At 34.8% G+C, this 22,162-nt stretch overlaps 1 protein-coding gene across 6 annotated transcripts in view; it reads left to right on the forward strand.

The window, feature by feature from the left end:
• The window catches only part of fhit (fragile histidine triad diadenosine triphosphatase), a 321,633-nt gene that overhangs the window by 298,347 nt on the left and 1,124 nt on the right, over positions 1-22,162 (forward strand). The gene's annotated exons all lie outside the window — the stretch shown is intronic.

Below are 22,162 nucleotides of genomic sequence, written 5' to 3' on the forward strand. Positions count from 1 at the left end.
GCAACAATACAGGTGCATCTCAATAAATTTGAATGTCCTGGAAAAGTTCATTTATTTCAGTAATTCAACTCAAATTGTGAAACTTGTGTATTAAATAAATTCAATGCACACAGACTGAAGTAGTTTAGGTCTTTGGTTCTTTTAATTGTGATGATTTTGGCTCACATTTAACAAAAACCCACCAAATCTCAACAAATTAGAATATGGTGACATGCCAATCAGCTAATCAACTCAAAACACCTGCAAAGGTTTCCTGAGCCTTCAAAATGGTCTCTCAGTTTGGTTCACTAGGCTACACAATCATGGGGAAGACTGCTGATCTGACAGTTGTCCAGAAGACAATCATTGACACCCTTCACAAGGAGGGTAAGCTACAAACATTCATTGCCAAATAAGCTGGCTGTTCACAGAGTGCTGTATCCAAGCATGTTAACAGAAAGTTGAGTGGAAGAAAAAAGTGTGGAAGAAAAAGATGCACAACCAACCAAGATAACCGCAGTCTTATGAGGATTGTCAAGCAAAATCGATTCAAGAATTTGGGTGAACTTCACAAGGAACAGACTGAGGCTGGGGTCAAGGCATCAAGAGCCACCACACACAGACATGTCAAGGAATTTGGCTACAGTTGTCGTATTCCTCTTGTTAAGCTACTCCTGAACCACACACAACATCAGAGGCGTCTTAACTGGGCTAAGGACAAGAACTGAACTGTTGCCCAGTGGTCCAAAGTCCTCTTTTCAGATGAGAGCAAGTTTTGTATTTCATTTGGAAACCAAGGTCCTTGAGTCTGGAGGAAGGGTGGAGAAGCTCATAGCCCAAGTTGCTTGAAGTCCAGTGTTAAGTTTCCACAGTCTGTGATGATTTGGGGTGTAATGTCATCTGCTGGTGTTGGTCCATTGTGTTTTTTGAAAACCAAAGTCACTGCACCCGTTTACCAAGAAATTTTGGAGCACTTCATGCTTCCTTCTGCTGACCAGCTTTTTAAAGATGCTGATTTCATTTTCCAGGATTTAGCACCTGCCCACACTGCCAAAAGTACCAAAAGTTGGTTAAATGACCATGGTGTTGGTGTGCTTGACTGGCCAGCAAACTCACCAGACCTGAACCCCATAGAGAATCTACAGGGTACTGTCAAGAGGAAAATGAGAAACAAGAGACCAAAAAATGCAGATGAGCTGAAGGCCACTGTCAAAGAAACCTGGGCTTCCATACCACCTCAGCAGTGCCACAAACTGATCACCTCCATGCCACGCCGAATTGAGGCAGTAATTAAAGCAAAAGGAGCCCCTACCAAGTATTGAGTACATATACAGTAAATGAACATACTTTCCAGAAGGCCGACAATTCACTAAAAATGTTTTTTTTATTTTTTTATTGGTCTTATGAAATATTCTAATTTGTTGAGATAGTGAATTGGTGGGTTTTTGTTAAATATGAGCCAAGATCATCACAATTAAAAGAACCAAAAACTTAAAACACTTCAGTCTGTGTGCACTGAATTGATTTAATACACGAGTTTCACAATGAGTTGAATTACTGAAATAAATGAACTTTTCCACGACATTCTAATTTATTGAGATGCACCTTTAGATATTTTACCTCAGATCTTGAAAATAAATTGAAGCAAACTTACGTTAAAACTGTGAACTCACTACGAACCAACATCCATAACAAAGATGGTATCAGCCATAGCCACTCACTCACTCAAAACTGTTCAGTCCATCTATTTCACCAGGCAGCTTATTGAGGAACCCTGATTTATGCTGTGTGCAAACCTCGCTGCCCATTCAGTCAATGACTTAATGGGCCGCTTAGCAAGCATTATACTTGCTAAGGAAACTGCATAAATATCAAAAACAAATTATTATTACTATTATTACTACTACTACTACTTTAATATAATTATAATAATAATAATAGGATATATGTCAATATGAGTTACATCAGAGTTATGTCAGAGAATACTAAAACTAAAACCATAAAAACTTTAGTTGAATAAAATAAAATACAATACAATACAATACAAAACACATATTATAGCTGGTTTCCATAAAACATTTCTCATTTTCATTAAGTTTAACTTGATGCACTAGAATAGAAAGTAAAACTAAAATACAAATTATTATTTACAAATTAAAGAATAGAGACTAACTAACTAAATACATAAATCACACAATACAGAACAAAACAAAACTACTAAAATTTAAACAAAAATAAAAACAATAAAAAACAAGTTCATACTATAAATAAAAACTATAATATTGTCTCTATAATTAATTAATTCACTCACTCACTCACTCACTCACTCACCAAATTATAAAACTCACATTATTTACATGAAATGCTTGCATATCAGGGGGTATTATTAAATGCATATATTTTTATCAACAGTTAAAATTACAAATCTCTTTAACTGATTATGAGGTCTGGACACTGGGGAACTTTCAGATCTATGTTGTAGTTTGGCAAACAAACATTTCCCCGTTTTGTTCCTCGGCATAAGTCAAAAAGAATGAAAACAGACCTTTATTTTTTATGCCTCTCTGAACTTAAACAACAGAATATGAGTGTATTATTCATGTTCTGCTCAGCGCAGAGGGCAAAGATTGAATGAGGAATATTAAAACCACCCCCAGAGAGAAATGAGCTTTGAGAACGTAAGTGGCTTATTGAGACTGACACCAACCAACCACCCACACCAGACACACACACACACACACACACACATATACACATACACACACATACACATACACATACACACACACACACACACACACACACACACACACACACTTGTTTCACTATCCTTGTGGGGACATTCATAGGCGTAATGGTTTTTATACTGTACTTACTGTATGTGCTATTGCCCTACACCAACCCTACACCTACACCTACCCCTTACAGGAGACTTTCTGCATTTTTAGATTTTCAAAAAACTTAATTCTGTGTGATTTATTAGCTTGTTTGCCCATGGGGACCTCAATTTAGTATCCATGAGTCTGTGTGTATTCAGGTTTAAGTCCCCACCTGAATAGAAAAACAAGTACACACATACATACATACATACACACACACACACACACATACATACACACATACACACATACTGTACACACACACATACATATTTGAGAAGCCTGCTGGAACAATTATTTACAATTAGTAGTCACGCCAGAGGCCAGAGAGATTGGTGTTTGATTTTTACTGTCTTTTTGGACTGTTTCAAGTCTGAATGGATGATCTACAGCTCTCCAGACCTTCATTAATCAAATATTGATTCATTAATTGTGCCTATTAACTGGAAGTCATTCAGAATTACTAGAAGCATATCAGCACTGAGGGAGTCTCCTGAAAGTGGCAGCTATTACCATGATAAAATATGTTTGTTGAGAGTGTGCTCTGTTGTTTTGAAGATATTATGCGTGAAAAGAATACATCAATGTTGGCCAGGTAGATGTTTTGCTTATAATTCTGCTGCTGTTAAATGCTGTTAAAACAACAATAGGCCTTATTCATGAGCAAAATGAGTAAAACTAATTTAAAAGTAAATCATCCAATTTCTACATACACTGTGCCACTAAATTGCACATTATGAATTATGAAAGTATGGCTTCATGTACAATGCACACACAAATGTTGTTCTGTTCCTTCTCCATGAATAATAGCCAAATGGTTTTAAATGACTGTTTATATCAGTCATCCTTTGGATATTATTCATAGAAAATATTTTCTTTCCTTTTAAGTATTTATTTATTTTTGATTTTGTTTGTATGTTACAATTTAATGATCATGGAATGATTTATCTTATTTTTTTTAGTGAATTATCTTTTTCTTTGAAGTTAGTCAATGCAGGACATGGTAAAATCAGAGTTCATCAGAACCGCAAGTCCCTTCTGTACAAGTTTCTGTGTTGTTTTATCTTCTTACTTCTTTTGAAGTGTGTCATTAATCACTTTTTTGATTCATCTGTCTCTTTGTGTTTTGATGAATGTTTTGCCCAGGATGAAAGCTTTATTTTATATTATTATATATATATTTATTTATTTATTTATTTTTTATATTTATTTATTTTATCATTTTTAGATTATATTTATCAAAGTCTAAAATGTTCATTTGCATTTCCTGAAATTAGTGTGCTCAACAGTCTCTCACAGTTAATGATCAAAACAGAATAATTTCAAAAGCGTTAGAACGTTACCAAAACTCCTTGCAGGCTCCCTGCACTTTTTAGAGAAGAAATTTGGGACAAGCTTCATCTCTTTTCAAACCACGCACTCTTTTCAGTGCACTAAATTTGTGCGCGAAATCCAAATCTAGCAATGAAAAGTTGTTATAACAACTTAATTACTCAGACAGCAGTGTTCAGATGGTCCCCCATTGCGTGTGAATGCAGTGTTGACAGATTTCCTCATGATGTTTAATTTAGAAATGTCAGTCTTCTTCATATTTATGAGCTGCAGCCATTGAGAGCTGTGCAGGTACCGGCTGGTTTATTGCAAGCGTTGCCACATGACCTTTCCGACTCCATCACTCGACACAGCGTTACATGTTTACCGCTGCAAGGCATGATGGGAATTCTGAGTGGGCATGAGTTCAGGGAGTAAGAGGTGTGCGTGTGTGCGCTGCAAACCCTCCTGAATCGTGCATACTTGATTTTTACAACACCATATTTTTTGTGTTTCCCCCTCATTCTGTTGCCGGAAAATATCAGCTCTCGCCACACAGCAACCGCGGTCCGTAATAATCTATAATACCGCGCTTTTGCACTTCCCTTGCGTTCCGATACACGTCATGGGAGTCCGATATAATTTGATTTCTCACATGAGTGAGTGCTGAGGGTTTGTTTTCCACAATTTTCTCTCTTATCGACAGCTTTTGAGGCTCTTGAGTCTCTATTCCAGTGCTGTGATTAAAGGCCTTCTGTTGCTACTCAAACCCCCCTTAAAGATCTGCTCTCCTCTCCTGTAGCATCAATTAAATCCAAAGTGTTTGTGTGTATGTGTGTGTGTGGGAGAGCACTTCTATCCGTGGATATTCTGTGATCCCTTCCCAAGGTTTCTCATCTGTCCGGACATCTGGTGTTTATCCTGAGGCGTCTATCATAACGGCTATTCAGGCATGTTATTAGAAAATTAACGCCCAACTCAAATGTCACTCCTAATAGTGCTGCTTAGTTTTCCTCATAATCATCGTAATTCGTGCCAATCTTGGGATTTCGCTCGATTAGAGTCAAATTCTCAGTAATTCATTTGTAGCTGGCAAGGGCACGACTGTTTGGATTAGCTCTCGAGAACGATGCGTCTGCCAGTCGGGACTCGTATATGGTCTGTCATTGACGATACCGTGTCGTCCGATGTCCTTTCATGGCTTTTAAATGCCGCTGAAAAGGTTAATGGAAACATTTTGCTCCCTGACGACGCTCCAGTGACGTTGGCAGAGACTTCATCTACATTCCATTCATGTTGAAGATGTTGATGTTGAGAGATTATTCACTTTCTAAATGATGCTCAGTACTTAACTAATGAGTATGGTATACATTTCAAATAAATGCTAATTGTATGATGCATGTTAAATTTGGTAATGTATCGGGATTGTGTAAGTGAATTTAGATTTTTTGTGAAAGTGAGTTTATATCAAATTTGAATTGAGGCAAACAGGATTTCACTTTAGTTTTAACTGAAATAAAATGAAAAGGAATTAATTTACTGTCACTAATACAGTATTTATTTTTAATATACCTGTACTTAAGAGTAGTGGAATATTTGAAATGTCATACAGCAAGACCAAGGCAAACACCAGTAATTAATGTAAAAAAAAAAAACAGTATTATCGTGAAATCATATTGCAATTGTAATAACTTTTTTTTCATTGTGATTTATTAACTTAAAATATATGTAATTATATTATAAAACAATTTAAATTAAATTTTAAAAAAAACTGTGACCATTATTTTACATAAATTATTCTAATATGCTGATTTACTGCTCAAGAAACAAGAAAGAAAAAGAAAAGAAAACTCTTAAACATTTTGGGCTGTATGTCAATATTGAAATAGTTAAAAGCACATTACAATTAATTAACAAAATACACTGTAAAATCAAATGTAAAATAAAATGAATGAATGGAAATAGTTATGTTATTTAAGTTTGATTTGAGAAATATGTCTTATCATTTGTAAAACAATGCATTACAGTGAATATCGCAAAATTGTGTTAGACTAGTCTAAAAAAATTATCTGATGTATATCGGCAAGTTCCTCTTTCTGGCATTTTCTTGAGAATTCACACTCAGGAAATGTCAGTTTATAATAACAAAATTTTGCCCAATCCTGTCACGCAGGCTCAGGAATTTGCCAGTGTTGAATTGACAGTGAAACTGAAGAGAAGGGACAAATGAAACAAGCTGTCATTAAACTCTTTTTCCCTCCTTCTGAGTCTTTGTCCAGTGGAGGTGTTTGGTGCGTTCTGGGAGAAAGGGAAGATGAGAGAAAGGCAGGAGACATGTTGTCATGCTGAGTAATTAGTCTCCGTTGGGCAAGAAAGCGTCTGGATGTTGTGACACACACCAGATTGTCCTCTAGTCCACCGAGATACCCTGTCATCAGCCTGTGGGCCTGTCCAGGGATGATACACACATACACACACACACACACACACACACACACGTTTTCTTTAAACTTTAGAAGGTTTGGCTGCCATCCAGTGCACAGCACACACACACACACACACACACACACCATATTTGAGGTAAAAATCTATGATTTACTTAACCTGAAAATGAAAATTCCCTCTGCTCATTCCAAAGTAGGATGCCCTTTCTCTTTCTCTCTCTCTCTCTCTCTCTCTCTCTCTGTGCTCAATGGTATTTTGCATGAGGACTGTGTCTTTCGAACTTCTATAAAGCACTATAGAAGTATCTCTAAAGTAGTCCATTTAACTCGATTGAATTTGAGGTCATTGTTCATTAGTAATTTTGGCCTTCAGTAAGCTGTTAACCAGTGTTTCCCATACAAGGGTGTAACTCATACTAAACTACCATAATACCAATGCGATCTTATGAATATTTGTGCTTCTACCAAACATGCATTTACTTGCATTTGCATAGACACTGAAATGTACAATATTGATGCATGAACAAAATCTAAACTGTAAAGTATTTACATATGAACAACTTTACAGACTTACAAATTAATCCTTATTGAAATTGTAGCACTAACATTTTGCTTATACTATATTTAGTTGTCATATCAGTGCCTTTGTTTTCAATTTCATTTATTAAATATACTTTACTCATTTACTTAATATGAAATAACACTTTGCCCCGTTCTGTGATTTGTGCTGCTAACTCATTTTAAATGATTTGTTGTTAAGACTACATTGTAAAACCTTAAAATCTATAACATTTCTGTAATTGTGTAAGCAGTACTTTAATCGGGTACCTTTAATCAGGTAATTATTATTTGTTTGCCATGGGACACAAAAGGTGTTTTCTCAGTCATGCTGTGACTGACAATAGAACAATAAAATGCACAGCAACATAAAGTCACAAGCGTAATTAATTGTATTTGTGCGCTATAATTCAAATCTTCAGAATCTATAAGATTGTGAAGAACAGACCCAAATTGAAGCCATTATTCAGCAATCTGCAGCAACCAAAGCGTAAACGCTTGTTACAGATTCAAAAATTGGTGATTCAAGAAGCTTTACAACAAGTTTTACGGCAATAAAATTGAACGCTCATATTGTCTCTCATTTGCTTTGCCACAGATTGCATCATGCCCCGTGTTTTGGATGATGTGTGTTTAACAAAGATACCACCTGAGGATTTATTTGCTGGGTTTTTTTTTTTTTTTTTTGGTTCTATGTTGTTTTGCTTTACGGAGTATCTATTTACACTAAGTGCAAGTAGCCCGTCTTGGTGGAAGAGGCTATTTACAGTGACTCCGCCCACCAACGTGTGATTGAGATAGTCAATACTGAAAAATTTAACGTCAGTTTCAGTGGCGTAGATGATAATCAGCGTGCTTTTTGACGCGATCGACCTGAGTTCAAACCTGCCTTTTGCCGAACTTTTTTTCTCCCTTTTCAAATCTCATATCACATCGGAAAGGCATTTATTTTCAATACAAATGAAGGAAATAATCCAAAAAGTTGAAAATAAAGTATCGGGTAGGGTGTAGGGAGGGCTTTATTGTCCCAATAAGGTGGCATCCATTTAATCATTTGAATTAAAACTATAATTTACACTCAATACGTTATTATTGCGTACTGTTTTATAATGTACTACAATACTGAGGTGCAGATAATTGCCACTATTTGCAATAAGTAGTATAAATAGCAGAAAATCTTGCTATTTTTCACTTAGTGTAAATAGCATCCATCGCTTTTTACACTTAGTGTAAATAATACTCTGTCGCTAAAAAAATATGCTATTTGAAATAGAATCTAATTGTTGTTTACACTTAGTACAAATAGCCGCTGCCTTTACTTTAATTCCAGATGTTTGATTCAGTTGCAGGTTCCCCAAGTTACCAGCACAAATTAAACATATAGATTGTACTGCATGTTAGCTTACTTATTTTGCTTAAAATCATGATCTATTTAGGCCCACGTCACACTAACAGTAAACTATTACTCTAATCATCATTTGAGAGCTGTAATTTGATGAATTCTATTGGTAATATAATTAAAAAACTCACAATTTGAGAACAAATCATTCAGACAGGTTCTGTTAAGTGGATCAACTGATTCAGAAAAATCATAGTTTTTCGGGAAACTAGTCATTAAAAATGTTCTCTTGACTCTTCTACAGTCTGAGAAATGGCTGCAGTAGTGCAGTTGTTTCACTGTCCATCAGCAGTTGTCAAGAAACATCTTTTTTAAAAGAAAAATACTGTCACTTTCTATCGGTCTGCTTTCGATTGTTTTGACAAGGAGGTTTCAGCCCTTTAATACCAATTGTTCTTTTAATTACCTGCGATCGGCAAACAACCAATGATGCCGATAATGAGATGAGACGTGTTAAATCTGAAAACCAACAATCGTGGTGAGAAGCAGCCCTGAGGGGCCAAATGAGGTATGCTGCTGTCTGTCAGTATAATCCAGTCCCTCTGATAGGTGGCTTTACTGTGAAGGGAAATGGCACTTTGTGACAGTGTTGTGAGAAGGAAATCATTAATGTTACACAAGAAAAGAAGAGAAAGAAAATGAGAGATGGCGAGAGAGCGTCTGAAGGCTAAAGGGTTACTCGAGAGAGGAACAAAGCTAATAAAGAATAAGAAATGGGACGGATGAAAAGGAAGGTCAGTTTTCCGATAAAGTTTCAGCCTCATTGTCTTGTCAGTGGATTTCTAATCCAGACACAACCTTAATCCCAAACCTTGGCTGCATATGTCAAAATCATTCACACACTTTAAAACACGCTTGTCATTTCATGTTAACAGAACAGCTAGATTCTCACATTCGTTGGAAATAAAAACCATCACCATGATGTTGAAGCTGGTTTAACAACGTTCCCATATTTGCCAATTTATTGTTAAGTTTTACTATAGTTTCGAGGCTATTGTTGCTAAGCAGTTACTTAAAGATTCAATATATAATATTGACAGCTACTAGTTGAAATGGGTACTGCTGTCCAAATTCAAAATATTGGAGACAGTTGTCTCTCCGTGGGCTGCCAGATTGAGTACATGCAACAGGAACAAGTGCAAATGATAATGAAAGGCAGCAAGCCTTATACTGTAAACTGATTATTTGTTTTGGTCATAGAGCTTTTTAGATGAATGCTGAGGCTTTTTTGGTTGGGATTGAGTCTGCAATCTCTGACCCAGTTCGTTTGCTGGATTCCATGGCTGCGGTACACTGTGTTTTCTACCAACTGGCAACCCGGGGTGACGAAATCCTATTGGGTAAACTGACAGTGGGCGGAATCAAACACAGACTGAAACAAAAACAAGTATTCTGACACGGTACACACATTTCAAAGCAGAGTAACTGAAACATCTGCAAACATATTATGGCATTTTTAGGCTTTAGCACAGTTGAAAAATAATATACAACACCTTTAAGAGTGGTTGCTAGGGTGTTACTAGGTGATTGATGTTTTGAGTCAGCATCTTTCCTAGTATTTTGTAATCAGTTGCCAAGGTGTTGTGAGTTTGTGTTAGAGATAACTTAGTATAATTTGCTAATCCAATTCTTTTGATGTTTTCTGAGTTGTTTTTGAGATTTCCCTTTTGAAGAGAGAAAGAGAGAGAGAGACAGACAGACAGCTTAAGATGGTTGGCTGGTTTTAGCTGGTCTTCAGCCTGGTCATAGCCTGGTTGGCTGGTCTTAACTGGTTTAGGCTGGTCTCCCAGTCTGGCCAAGCTGGTGTTCAGCTGGTTTTAGCAACTAAAGAAGTCGCTAAAATTCCTCTCTAAAACCAGCTATGATCAGCCTGGAAGACGAGCTAAAACCAACCAACCATCTTAGGCTTTTGTTTTCCCCAGCAGGGTGTTGCTGGTTGGCCCACATTTAGCCAGCCTAAGCCTCTATGATATTTTATCTTGTTATAACCAATTTCTTTAAATATAAGCATATTATATCCCTGTTTTCCACCTGTTTCGCAGTCCAGTTGCTTAGTAATAGCATGTACAACATACCAGACTTTAGAATGAGCAATAGCAATAGTGACGATTGCCTTAGCAAGCAGCAGTAATTAATTAGTTCCTAGCCCCCCCCAAGAGATCCTAAAATGGGTTGAGAACAACGTAATTACAATATGCAGCAGTTTTCTCCAGACCTAAAATAAATTATTACTCTCTAAAACAAGGGTGACTGGAGACGTACAGAACAGCCCTCCAACTCAGTGCATTGATTTGCATGTGTGAGAATGTAATTAATCTTGATGGGGCCTTAAGGCTCCGCTCGCCTCAATTCAGGTCAATTACTGCTCTGACATACAAGTATTGACTGCGGCACACACTTGAATAAAGTCGCACTCATGAAGCAGAGATGGACCTTTACACAGCACCGCGCCGCAATCACTTTGTGTGCATGTTTGGCCCTGAATAATCATATTATTATATTATCGGCCCCCGCATAACGGAGTTTCTTTCAACTCCCATTATGCAGTTGCAAGGATATCACAGTGTCACCGCGGGGCTGGCGAAATGCTTACGTAACCGGAATGGTGATAATAGTCATCTGTTACTCTGTGTCAAAGGGGCCACGCCAGTTCAATTATTCATCCGGTATGGCAGGACGTTTTTAATCATCCAGATTCTCTTCCTTTCATCAAAAAGGAGAATCCCGAAACGGATATGAATTAGTAATGAACATTTTTGAGATTCTGTTTGATGGACGTTAATTAAGATTAAAAGTTCAACATATTTTCTTCTCCTATAATCACATGATTTCTTTATAATGTTGGCTGGTATTTGAATTATCTAGTTTTTTTTGTTTTTTTTTAGATGACTATGCGTTGTTATTGTTTGATTGGTCATATTAGAATAGGATTTTTCATCAAACAGTCATCTCAACTTTTCAGGCTTCCAGAGATAAGATATCATAAATTCTCTTTTGTCAGAGATTACTGTCTGCAGCACTGTCATCATTATTCAGTGTTTACCTTGGAATAACGAAGGAGAAATAATGAGAGAATAAAGGAGCGAGGAAAAACAACTGTTGTGAAATGTTAATGATGCGTCCTTGGGTGTGTTTGTTTTTTTGTTGCCGGTGATGAGCTCTTTAGAGCCTGTTACATTCCCTCAGAACAGAGACTTCCACATACGTGACTCGTGTGTAATTGAAAGTGGCGCTGTCTGCATTTCAAACCTGCCTCGTCAAAGTTAATCTGCCTCAGACAGAGGCAACCTCTTTTAACTACATAAAAAAAAAAAACACTTAGGTGGCCTTAACAGTTATGTACTTACGTTTAAATTAATCATTTGATACAATGCACTTATTATGTACAGTACATACATGTTTTTATTTTGTACTTATATTAAAAAAAAAAATACTGCATGTAATCACATCTGTAATTACACTGTTGACCCATCCCTTACACCTTAACCAACCCTTAAACTTACCCATACCATCAAACCTTCCCCGTAGAAAATGAACGCAAACAAATAGATTATACTTATTTTTTGATGTAAGTACATAGTAGTGAAGGCCACCTAATATAAAGTGGGACCAAAAAATTAACTTAACAATTGAAGATTTAACTCACCATTTTTTAAAATGTATTTATTTATTTATTTATTTTAATGATTATTTTGTCTTTTGAAACTGAAAAGTTCACAAAAAAACTCTATTTTTGAAAGTAATTTCATGTTTTTAATCAATAAATGTAACAACTTTTGACTTGACCAGTTGTCCTTTTCTTTAAGGTTACTTTGCATATTACTTCATACTTTCATACTGATATGATGTTTATCCTCTGGAATGAAAAAAAAAAAAGAAAAAAAACTTTTTACACTGGCATGATATTCAGCCTACTGCTCTCATAACAATTTTATTGTAATTATTTGTATGAGATGGTCATTTTGCAATTTATGATATACAACTTTCATGGATTAGTTCAATTATGTTTAGGTTTAGGGATTGAGTAAGGGACTTTATGATTGCATTTAAGTTTGTGTATCCATATTTGTGCAACACAAATCATGAATATTCAAATACAAATTACAACTTGCCAGGTTGGACAGCATTTTTTTCAGCTGCATTAGAATGCACGATTCACACAATATGTTTTATGAACCACTTGTCTTTTGAAGGTTATTTGTGACTTCACATTCAGAAAATGAATTGACTGATTTCTGAAGGTTACTTTCTTTTAAATTAAATGACATTTAAACTGTAGGCAGCTTCTTACAATTTATTTTAGAAAATAAAATATTTAAGGACTTGTTTGATTTGAGATTGAATTGACTACATTTTTTAATTTATTAAATTTATTTTATTAAATTTTTTTGAAGGTTACTTTAGGTTTTTGTGCACTGAAGTGAAAGGCAGTCTCAAAGTCTCTACTCCATTATAAGGTGAAACTACACAATAGTCAACTTTAAGGAATTGTCTGATTCTTGAAAGTTACTTTGTGACTTTTCACAAAGTCAGTGTCATCTTACAACTGCACTAGAAAACAATTTACCATTGTAGATTTAACGAGTCTTCCCGTTTCGAAGGATTACTTTGTATGTATTCACAGTTGATTGATAGTCGTTAATTCCGTAAGACTGAGGGAAATGTGAGTTTTTGTAGCAGCACTGATCTCTGGTTATCTGAGGAACTGTTCAGTTAGTTTTCACCACTGGGATCAGTGCTAAACACAGGCATGTTCTGTCTGCTTGAGCGGGTCATGATCTTTCAATGTGCTGTGACACAAAGTCAGCAGAGAAGAAAATGGGGTTACATTGGGTTAATCATGTCCAATTTCTCTCATTGTGTATCCTTTCTCTAACCTGACTTTGGAGAAGGACTTTGTCTTCCCGATAGATCCAGTTTTAATATGGGGCTGTTCAAATGCTGACACTAACTGGTTTAATTTTTAATTTGTTTTTTAAACATATGAATAGTGCATTTCAGTGGATTTGATGACATTTGATGTGTAAGGTGGTCTTTTTCTCTTTCATGGCCTACTCAGTGAATCAGCACTCATCCTGATTCTGAATGAATAGCCTATTTCTATAAAGATACCTACATTTTGCATTCTTTTAAAGGGAGCAACCAATATTTTATGACAGTTAAGACCTATTGACACCAAATAAGGTGTGTGTTTGATGAATGTTTGTGCCTTAATTCTTCAGGAATCTATTGTTTCTATTCACAATTTGGCTTGCATTGGTGACTGGTGTGAATAAGCAAATCAGAGTTCTCTATTTCCTTCTGGTATTTTACTTAATGAGCCTACATTACTGCATTTCTCTGGCTTCATCAGTATTGCTGAGAAAACAGATATGCTTTGACAAGTTTTCAACCAAGGGAGGTTTTTCCTGACAATCTGGGGAATATAACTTCTGCCTGGTAATTATAACAACAGCTGTTGAAATGTATTTACATGCCATTAAAATAGCTTCCGTCGGAAGTCACACAGAATGTGTGGCAGAAGTCTGTACAATGTCTCTTTCTTACTTCTCGTCCCACCGCGCAGTCAGAGATGTCAGTGTGCAGTGACCATATGAGAAAGAGCCGGTATCCAGGGGGCTGTGAAGAACGTCCAATGTCGCACTGTCCCTGAAAAACAGGAGTAAACATTTGTGAAGTACCTCTTCATGCTTTTGCTCACTACAGCTGTCAATGCTGTCAGCTCTGTTAAGAAAGGTCTGGTAAAACAAATAGATGGTCTAACTTGTGCTATCTTTGTCTCTTGGTTATGAATTACACACCTGCCAGCTGAACATTTCTCAGCTGATTATAGATTGAGAGAAATTATGAACTGTATATGCGCTTTTCATGCCCTACACTTTTCTGGTCTCTGAATGCTGATAATTATGACATGTCACGAATCTAACAAGTGCAGGGGTCCACAATTCATTTCACTGCTGACAACATACTGACATCTCCCTTTATGAAACACTTTTATATATTTTCAAAGAAACATCATATCAAAGGAGAAAACATCTTCATATCACTTTCATTCAGAAACATTACCGTTATCTTTTCAGCTGTCATTGTTCTGAATAACTTTTTAACATTTAGTAACATTATTCGATATCCAAAAAAGTAAAATGAAAAAATCTAAATCAAACTTATTATTTATTATATTTATTAATGGAATTTATATGATACATACATTTGAAAATATAATAAATTTGAATGAAAAAAAATAACAAAAATAAATAAATAATAAATATAATAGCGTTTATTATATTAATTAACTTATTTAATAAATATAACTGTAAAATATGTATTCCTAATGGTATTTTCATTCATTCATTCATTCATACATGCATATGTATGTATAATCATAGTCATCTCTTGATGATATATATATACTGTGTATATATATATATATATATATTGTTGTTGTTGTTCATTTTTTATTTTTTACATTGACATTTACATTTATGCATCTAGCAGACGCTTTTATCCAAAACGACTTACATTGCATTCAAGTTACAGTTTTTACATATTATCAGGTCATATTTTTTATTTTATTTATTTATTTATTTGGATGTTGGAATGAAATACTACCTTTTTGTGACATTCACCCAATTACATTTCTTTTCTTGTTTAATCTTGTTTCATTTCATTCATCATTTTCTTGTTTCAGCACAATGTTGATAACTTCCTGACTTGTCAAAAAAAAAAAAAAAAAATCCTCAAATGTGCACAGATAAGCACATTTTGTGTAATCAATTATTCAATTTTCCTCTTCTTCCTGAACCGAGAACAAAAGATTGTCCTCTGAATTTCTTTTTGTTCTGCTGTAATTATACGATGACCTTCTGTGTCACGTTCATAAGCCGCTGAATGTGACTCAAGGTCCCGATGTCAAGAGCCAGCCAGATAGTCAAGATGTACCCCCTTTATTGCTTCACTGTGTTAAATGTCAAGAAGCGGCCACAAAACCCATTATGTTCCCCATTCTGCATTAATGTGTGTCTTTTAATGAGCACATAAATTCATACATTAGCATGGGCCTAAGGGAAAGCCTCAACGTCTGCCATATGCTTTCTTACACTAGGTGGCGAACTTCATGTGTTTGTAGAAAGGCCACTTCTGCTCTTGAAGTGTATTGGATACAGTAGTGGGGGATTCATCCTCTCGGCAGGAAGCTTTGTTGAGGAGCTTCACATATGCCTTCAGGGTACATGGGAAAGTGGTTTATACATCTGTACAGCTGTTGGTGTGAAGCCATGTGGATCTGGCTGGTCCCTGCTGAGATGAAACCACCATATTCACATGTTCTGAAGAACGTTTGGTCTTCTATCTGCTGAAGAGCTGAAAGGCCTTGCAGATTTGCCATATGGAGCCGCTTATGGATAAGCAACCTATGCTGGATGTTTCAGAATTTAGTTCAGCCAAAAATAAAAATTACTCACATTACTCATCATTACTTCGGACAACAAAACCAGTCGTAAGTAGCATGGGTATATTTGTAGCAATAGCCAACAATACATTGTATGGGTCATAATTATCGATTTTTTTTATGCCAAAATCATTTGGACATTAAGTAAAGATCATGTTCCATGAAGATATTTTATAAATGTCCTGCTGTAAATATATCAGAACTTAATTTTTTATAAGTAATATGCATTGCTAAGAACTTCATTTGAACAACATTAAAGGTGATTTTCTCAATATTTTGATTTTTTTTTTTTTTTGTACCCTCAGATTCCAGATTTTCAAATAGTTGTATCTTGGCCAAATATTGTCCTATCCTAACAAACCATACATAAACGGAAAGCTTATTTCAGCTTTCAGATGATATGATATATGATATATACACATATATATATATATATATATATATATATATATATATATATATATATATATGTAAGGGATAATCAATGGCTAGCTGTGCATTAAACGATTTGAATGCACGACGTGGAGGCGAAGAACCGCCCGACGCGCAGCGGAATCCGTTTATGCCATGGTCATTTGCCAGCATTCACATATTAAAGATATTAATAATATTTGTGCTGCAATATTTGACCGGAATGATAAAAATGACGGTTATTTTCGTACTATTTAACTGTAACTGTATGTTACTATGGTTACCAATGTTTATAGGAAGCGCATTAATATAGAACGTGATTAAACTGACCTGGAACTACCTGCGCAGTTCAACGAATTTAATCAACACCTGCCAGCCAATCAGAATTGAGTATTCAGACAGACCATGGCATAAATATATATATGTATATGTGTGTGTGTGTATGTATATATATATATATATGTATGTATATGTATATGTATATATGTGTATGTATATGTATATGTATATGTATATATATATATATATATATATATATATATATATATATATGTGTATATGTATATGTATATATGTGTATGTATATGTATATGTATATATGTATATGTATATATATATATATATATATATATATATATGTATATGTATGTGTATACACACACACACACACACACACAGCCGGGATCAGTAAGATTTACTTCAGTAGGAAGTTTCTTCTGCTCATCAAGGCTGTGTCTATTTGATCAAAAACCCTGTTATTTTGTGAAATATTATTGCAATTTACAATAGCAGTTTTCTATTTTAATATACTATAACATACAATTTATTTCTGTGATCAAAGCTGAATTTTCAGCATCATTACTCCAGTCTTCAGTGCCACATGATCCTTCAGAAGTCATTCTAATATGCTGATTTATAATCAATGTTGGAAACCGTTGTGCTGCTTCATATTTTTTTGGGGACCTGTGATATATATTTTTAGGATTCTCTGATTAATAAAAAAGTTTAAAAAAAAGAACAGTATTTATTAATAAAAAAAAACAATTGTGTTACAATATACAATGCTATTTAAAAGTGTGGGGTGAGTACATTTTTCTTTCTTTCTTTCTTTCTTTCTTTCTTTCTTTCTTTCTTTCTTTCTTTCTTTCTTTCTTTCTTTCTTTCTTTCTTTTTTAAGAAATAATACCTTTATTCAGGAGGGATGTGTTAAATGAATAAAAAGTCATAGTAAAGACTTACACTGTTAGAAAATATTTCTATTTTGAACAAATTCTGCTCTTTTAAAATTTGTATTCATCAAAGAATCAAAGAAAAAAGTATCACGTTCCAAAAAAAACCAAACAACAATATGAAGCAGCACAACAGTTTTAGCACTCATAATAAATCAGCATCGCTGAAAACAAAGCAATATAAAAGAAACTTTGTTTGTGGTATATTTCATTTTTACACAATAATCAGATAATCAAATTCAGCAGCATTCTTCATTTCAAAGAGTTGTTTCATATCTAATCCTTTTCATTCTTTGAATTTGTGATCAAAAGGACTTTGATGATTGGCTAATCATTTTCGCAGATGAAAGACATTTCTTTGTTTGAGATGCTTATTTGCATGTTCTAGACCATCATTCATCACAGTAATATAATTAAAGATCTTAATATGAATGACTTATAGGTGAAATATGAAATGTTTCTGATGTAACAAAGTACAGGATGATGCCTCAAATCATATCACTTTTGAGAGGTGTGCAATTACTTTTCTAAGTGATTGAATTTCCATCTGGCGAACAATAAAATAGTGGAAAATCCCACAATAAATCCAGTTTGATTAAATGTCATATATTTTAACCAACTGAATATTAAATATTACTTAGATTTTTTTTTTTGGCTGAATACATTTATTTTCACAATCAACAGATGTATGCTGATTCAAAGCCATTTTAATACATGCATTTTGCAAATAGGATCATTTAAGTGAAAAATAAAACAAATGGAAACAGATAATAATAAACCATTTATTCGTTCATTCGATGGTTTGTTTAATAGACATATAAGTGTATCTTCTTGTTTATATCAAAACACTGCAATCCAAATGAAATGAAAATTGAAAAGCATAAATCATAAATTTATCCCTAAATATAATATTGTTGGAGTGTATCATAAGGGTGAGTTCTTTTGACTTGGGCCAACTATAAATACCAAGAAAACCTCTCAGAACACATTAGCAACAGCAGAGAAACACCCTGACAACCGTCTACAGCAAGTTTTCAGTGAATGTAAACATTCTGCATTTATGTTTGGTGCTGTAGGCAGCATCACTTTTAGGAAAAACTGTTAGGTGAAAGCTGTTATGGTGCAATTTGTGATTGGAGCATCCGTCCCCAGGCAGTCGGGGCGACTCCAGCTCTGATTTGTAAGTATCTCGGCAGAGCTCCGCTCTTAGCTCCATGCCCACTGAACATTCCTCTTTTGCTAGTCTGATGTAGTGGTGCATGTCATCGAACATTTGAGTGGATCCTCCAGTGATGGCGGAGTCACAGAGCTGTGTCAGAAAGTAGAGGATCCATCCACACCGCTCATGTGACAGATTAAGATGGCAATCCTGGAATTTGCTGCCTTTTCAGCGGCTGTCTCCCTGTGGAGATTGGACATGATAGAATAATTCTGCGCCGTGTTTCTTCGGCTGGGGGCTATTACGACATATTTCAAGCCCCCATGAAATGGCTCAAGATGATGTTGGAGCAGTACATATCAAACCGATTAGTGTAATATGAGTCATGAATATTTTCTGTTTTGTTTTTTTGGAAGAGAAACACTATACAATTGAAATGTGTCATGTCCTGTGTGTGAACTAACCCTAAAGCAATGCTAATTTAAATTGAATAGTACTATTTTACAGTTAGGTTCAATTAGCTAACATTAGATAGCATGAATTAGCAAACTTTTTATTTATTTATTTATTTTTACAACATTTATTAATTTAATTTAATTTAATTTGATATTGAATCAAATTAAACTGAAACACTTTGCAATATGGTTCAATTATCTAACATTAGTTAATGTATTATATAAAAAATATTAGTACATGTAAAATAAACATGAAACCAAACTAAATGATATTATAATGTGGTGTTATTAATGATTTATTTTATTTTATCTTTACAACACGGTTCAATTAGCTAACTTTAGTTAACACACTAAATTATTATTATTATTATTATTATTTATTACATTTATTTATTACATTTATTAATCTAGGAGGTTAATGTAAAGTTATATAAAATATAAATATAAAAGTATAATTATGTTATTGTTTATCGTTAATTCATGTACACATTAATGATATGTAACCTAATAATATATTACCTAAAATGTTAAATAACTAAATGTTAATAATATGATTTGTTATTATAATTTTATTTTATTTAGTTTTGACTTTAATTTAATTAGCCTGGCTAATCTGCCATTTAGTTGGTCGACATAATCAGTTGCCAAAACCCTTCTAAAATCTGCAAACCAGACTGGGATATCACATTAGACCAGGTTGCTTTAAGTTATTTATTTATTTATTTATTTTTGGTTTGTTTGTTTTGGATTTCACCACATTGGTATGTTTGAAAGAGCTCATCTCACACTACTTGCATATATGCATGTAAATGAAGTTGTATTGTAAGCCAGTGGTGTTAAATGCTGCAAAGTAATGCTATTTGCGAAACACGTGTACTTTTAAACTGATCCTTACATGTGTTACATGATCTAGTCTGAATTTCCTGCTCACAGCAGCTGTGCTCTTTTCCAGGAACTTCCCTCCCCTCTGTTCTCTGCTCTCGGCAAAAATGTGATACTGACGAGCATCTACTCTTGAAGTGTCGCTCCGAATCACTCAGATCCAAGAAACGCTTTTCCGTTTAGCTTTACAAGCTCTGAAAACAAATAGGAAAGTACATTCCACCCCCATCCGAAACGCTTCTCCACCCCAAAGTTCATCTTATGGACGGATTGAGATAACCTCAAGGGCAACCGCAGGGTGCTGTGATGCCGTTTGATGGAATGAAAAAACGACTTCTTAGCTCGCACTCTGTTTGTCTTTAAGATGGAGAACAAATGCAGACAAGCAGAGAGCATCCAGATGATAAGTGACTCTGACACACTCAGCTGCAACACAGCTTTGTTTGTATTTTCAAACAAGGCCTATGGCAGCTTAACCATATACAGCAATGATGTGGCTTTTTGTTTGCTTTTTTCTCACAGGGTTACTATTCGGGATTTTCAAATGACTTTAGACTAAACCTTGGGAATTGTACCAATTTTCCCCAATGTAACCTTTCTATCAAATGGCATCTAATGCAGCTGTCTAGAATGTAGAATTTAAAATGTTTAGAGCATTCAAAATTTTAATCGTGGGATAGTTTATTAGTAGACAAGAATTGATTAACTGTAACATCCGCAATCACTGATGACATGTAATTCAGTGTGACTATATGTCAGTCATATTTAACCCCCTATTTCTGTAGCGCTGTCACACCAAATATTTGTGAGAATTCAACAAGCCTTTTTTCTATATATTTATTTGTTTATTACACGCCTCTCTGGATTACATCAGGCTACTGATCATTTATTTTGCGAAAATGACAGGCTGACTGTACATTGTCCCCTGCATATATAATTATTTCATCTGAATACATGCCGATGTTAGAATGGCTGGGAATAGAAAAAGATGCGCATTGTGTAGTAATGGCATCCAACATGGGCTAACAGAGTTATGCAAATCTGCCAAACCTTGAGCCCTTGGTATTCCTCTACCTTCCTATCTGAGGAATATTAAAATACAGAAAGAGTGATAGAAAAGCAAAAATAAGAAGAAAAAATCTCAAGCACTCCAGAGCTCTTATGAAGAGCTCAAAGCTAAAAGACCTGTTACCTCTTCACATCGCTGGAGTGTTGTGGGCTTGAGAGCTTTTGTATTTAAGACTATGAGTCTTAAATAACGTGAGGTCAGCAGCTGTGGATTACATTCAAACTGTTTTCCATTTGGACTTAAATGGGATGAGCTGTAGTCGTTAGTCGTGAGCAGTTTGTTCTTTCTATACTCCAAAACCATTTGAAAATCAAACATGCTTTCAGAGCTTGGTGATTCTTCAATCAGGGCTTTTGATTACTAGAAATCTTGGAAAATGAGTCTTTCAAACTGTTCTAAATTCATGGCTCATATCAGCCAAATGTACTTTGATGTATTCGGTGTCGTTTTGTGGATTTAAGACATTGGGTGTGTTTGGTAATGATGTTTCTTACTTTTTCGTAGAATATATATCACTAATATTGTGAAATTCACATAATAAATTTAGCTCAGATCATGATGTAAAACACTGCAAATTTCCATTAGAACTGCTGCAATATTATATGCATTTAGCATATGCACATGCAAGCATTTGCTGTAGATTCTTTATTATCTATGTATATGCATATGTATATGTATACGTATATGTACACTATATATATATATATATATATATATATATAGTGTTTTGGGTCAGGGGGCCGAGTATACAGTTTGCACAGCATAAAATAATTTATGTCTATGGTAAGCCCCCATAAAACATGGAAATTAAACATGGATATAATAAAACCCCATAAGGAAATAATAACTTAAGAGAATCTTAAGAGACCTTTGCTGAATGTTGAATACTTGAGGTCAGAGGTTCAGCACAAATGCTAACCTGAATGTTGGAGGAATATGA

The sequence above is a fragment of the Onychostoma macrolepis genome, chromosome 11, assembly GCF_012432095.1.
Source record: "Onychostoma macrolepis isolate SWU-2019 chromosome 11, ASM1243209v1, whole genome shotgun sequence".
In the NCBI taxonomy this organism is placed as follows: domain Eukaryota; kingdom Metazoa; phylum Chordata; class Actinopteri; order Cypriniformes; family Cyprinidae; genus Onychostoma; species Onychostoma macrolepis.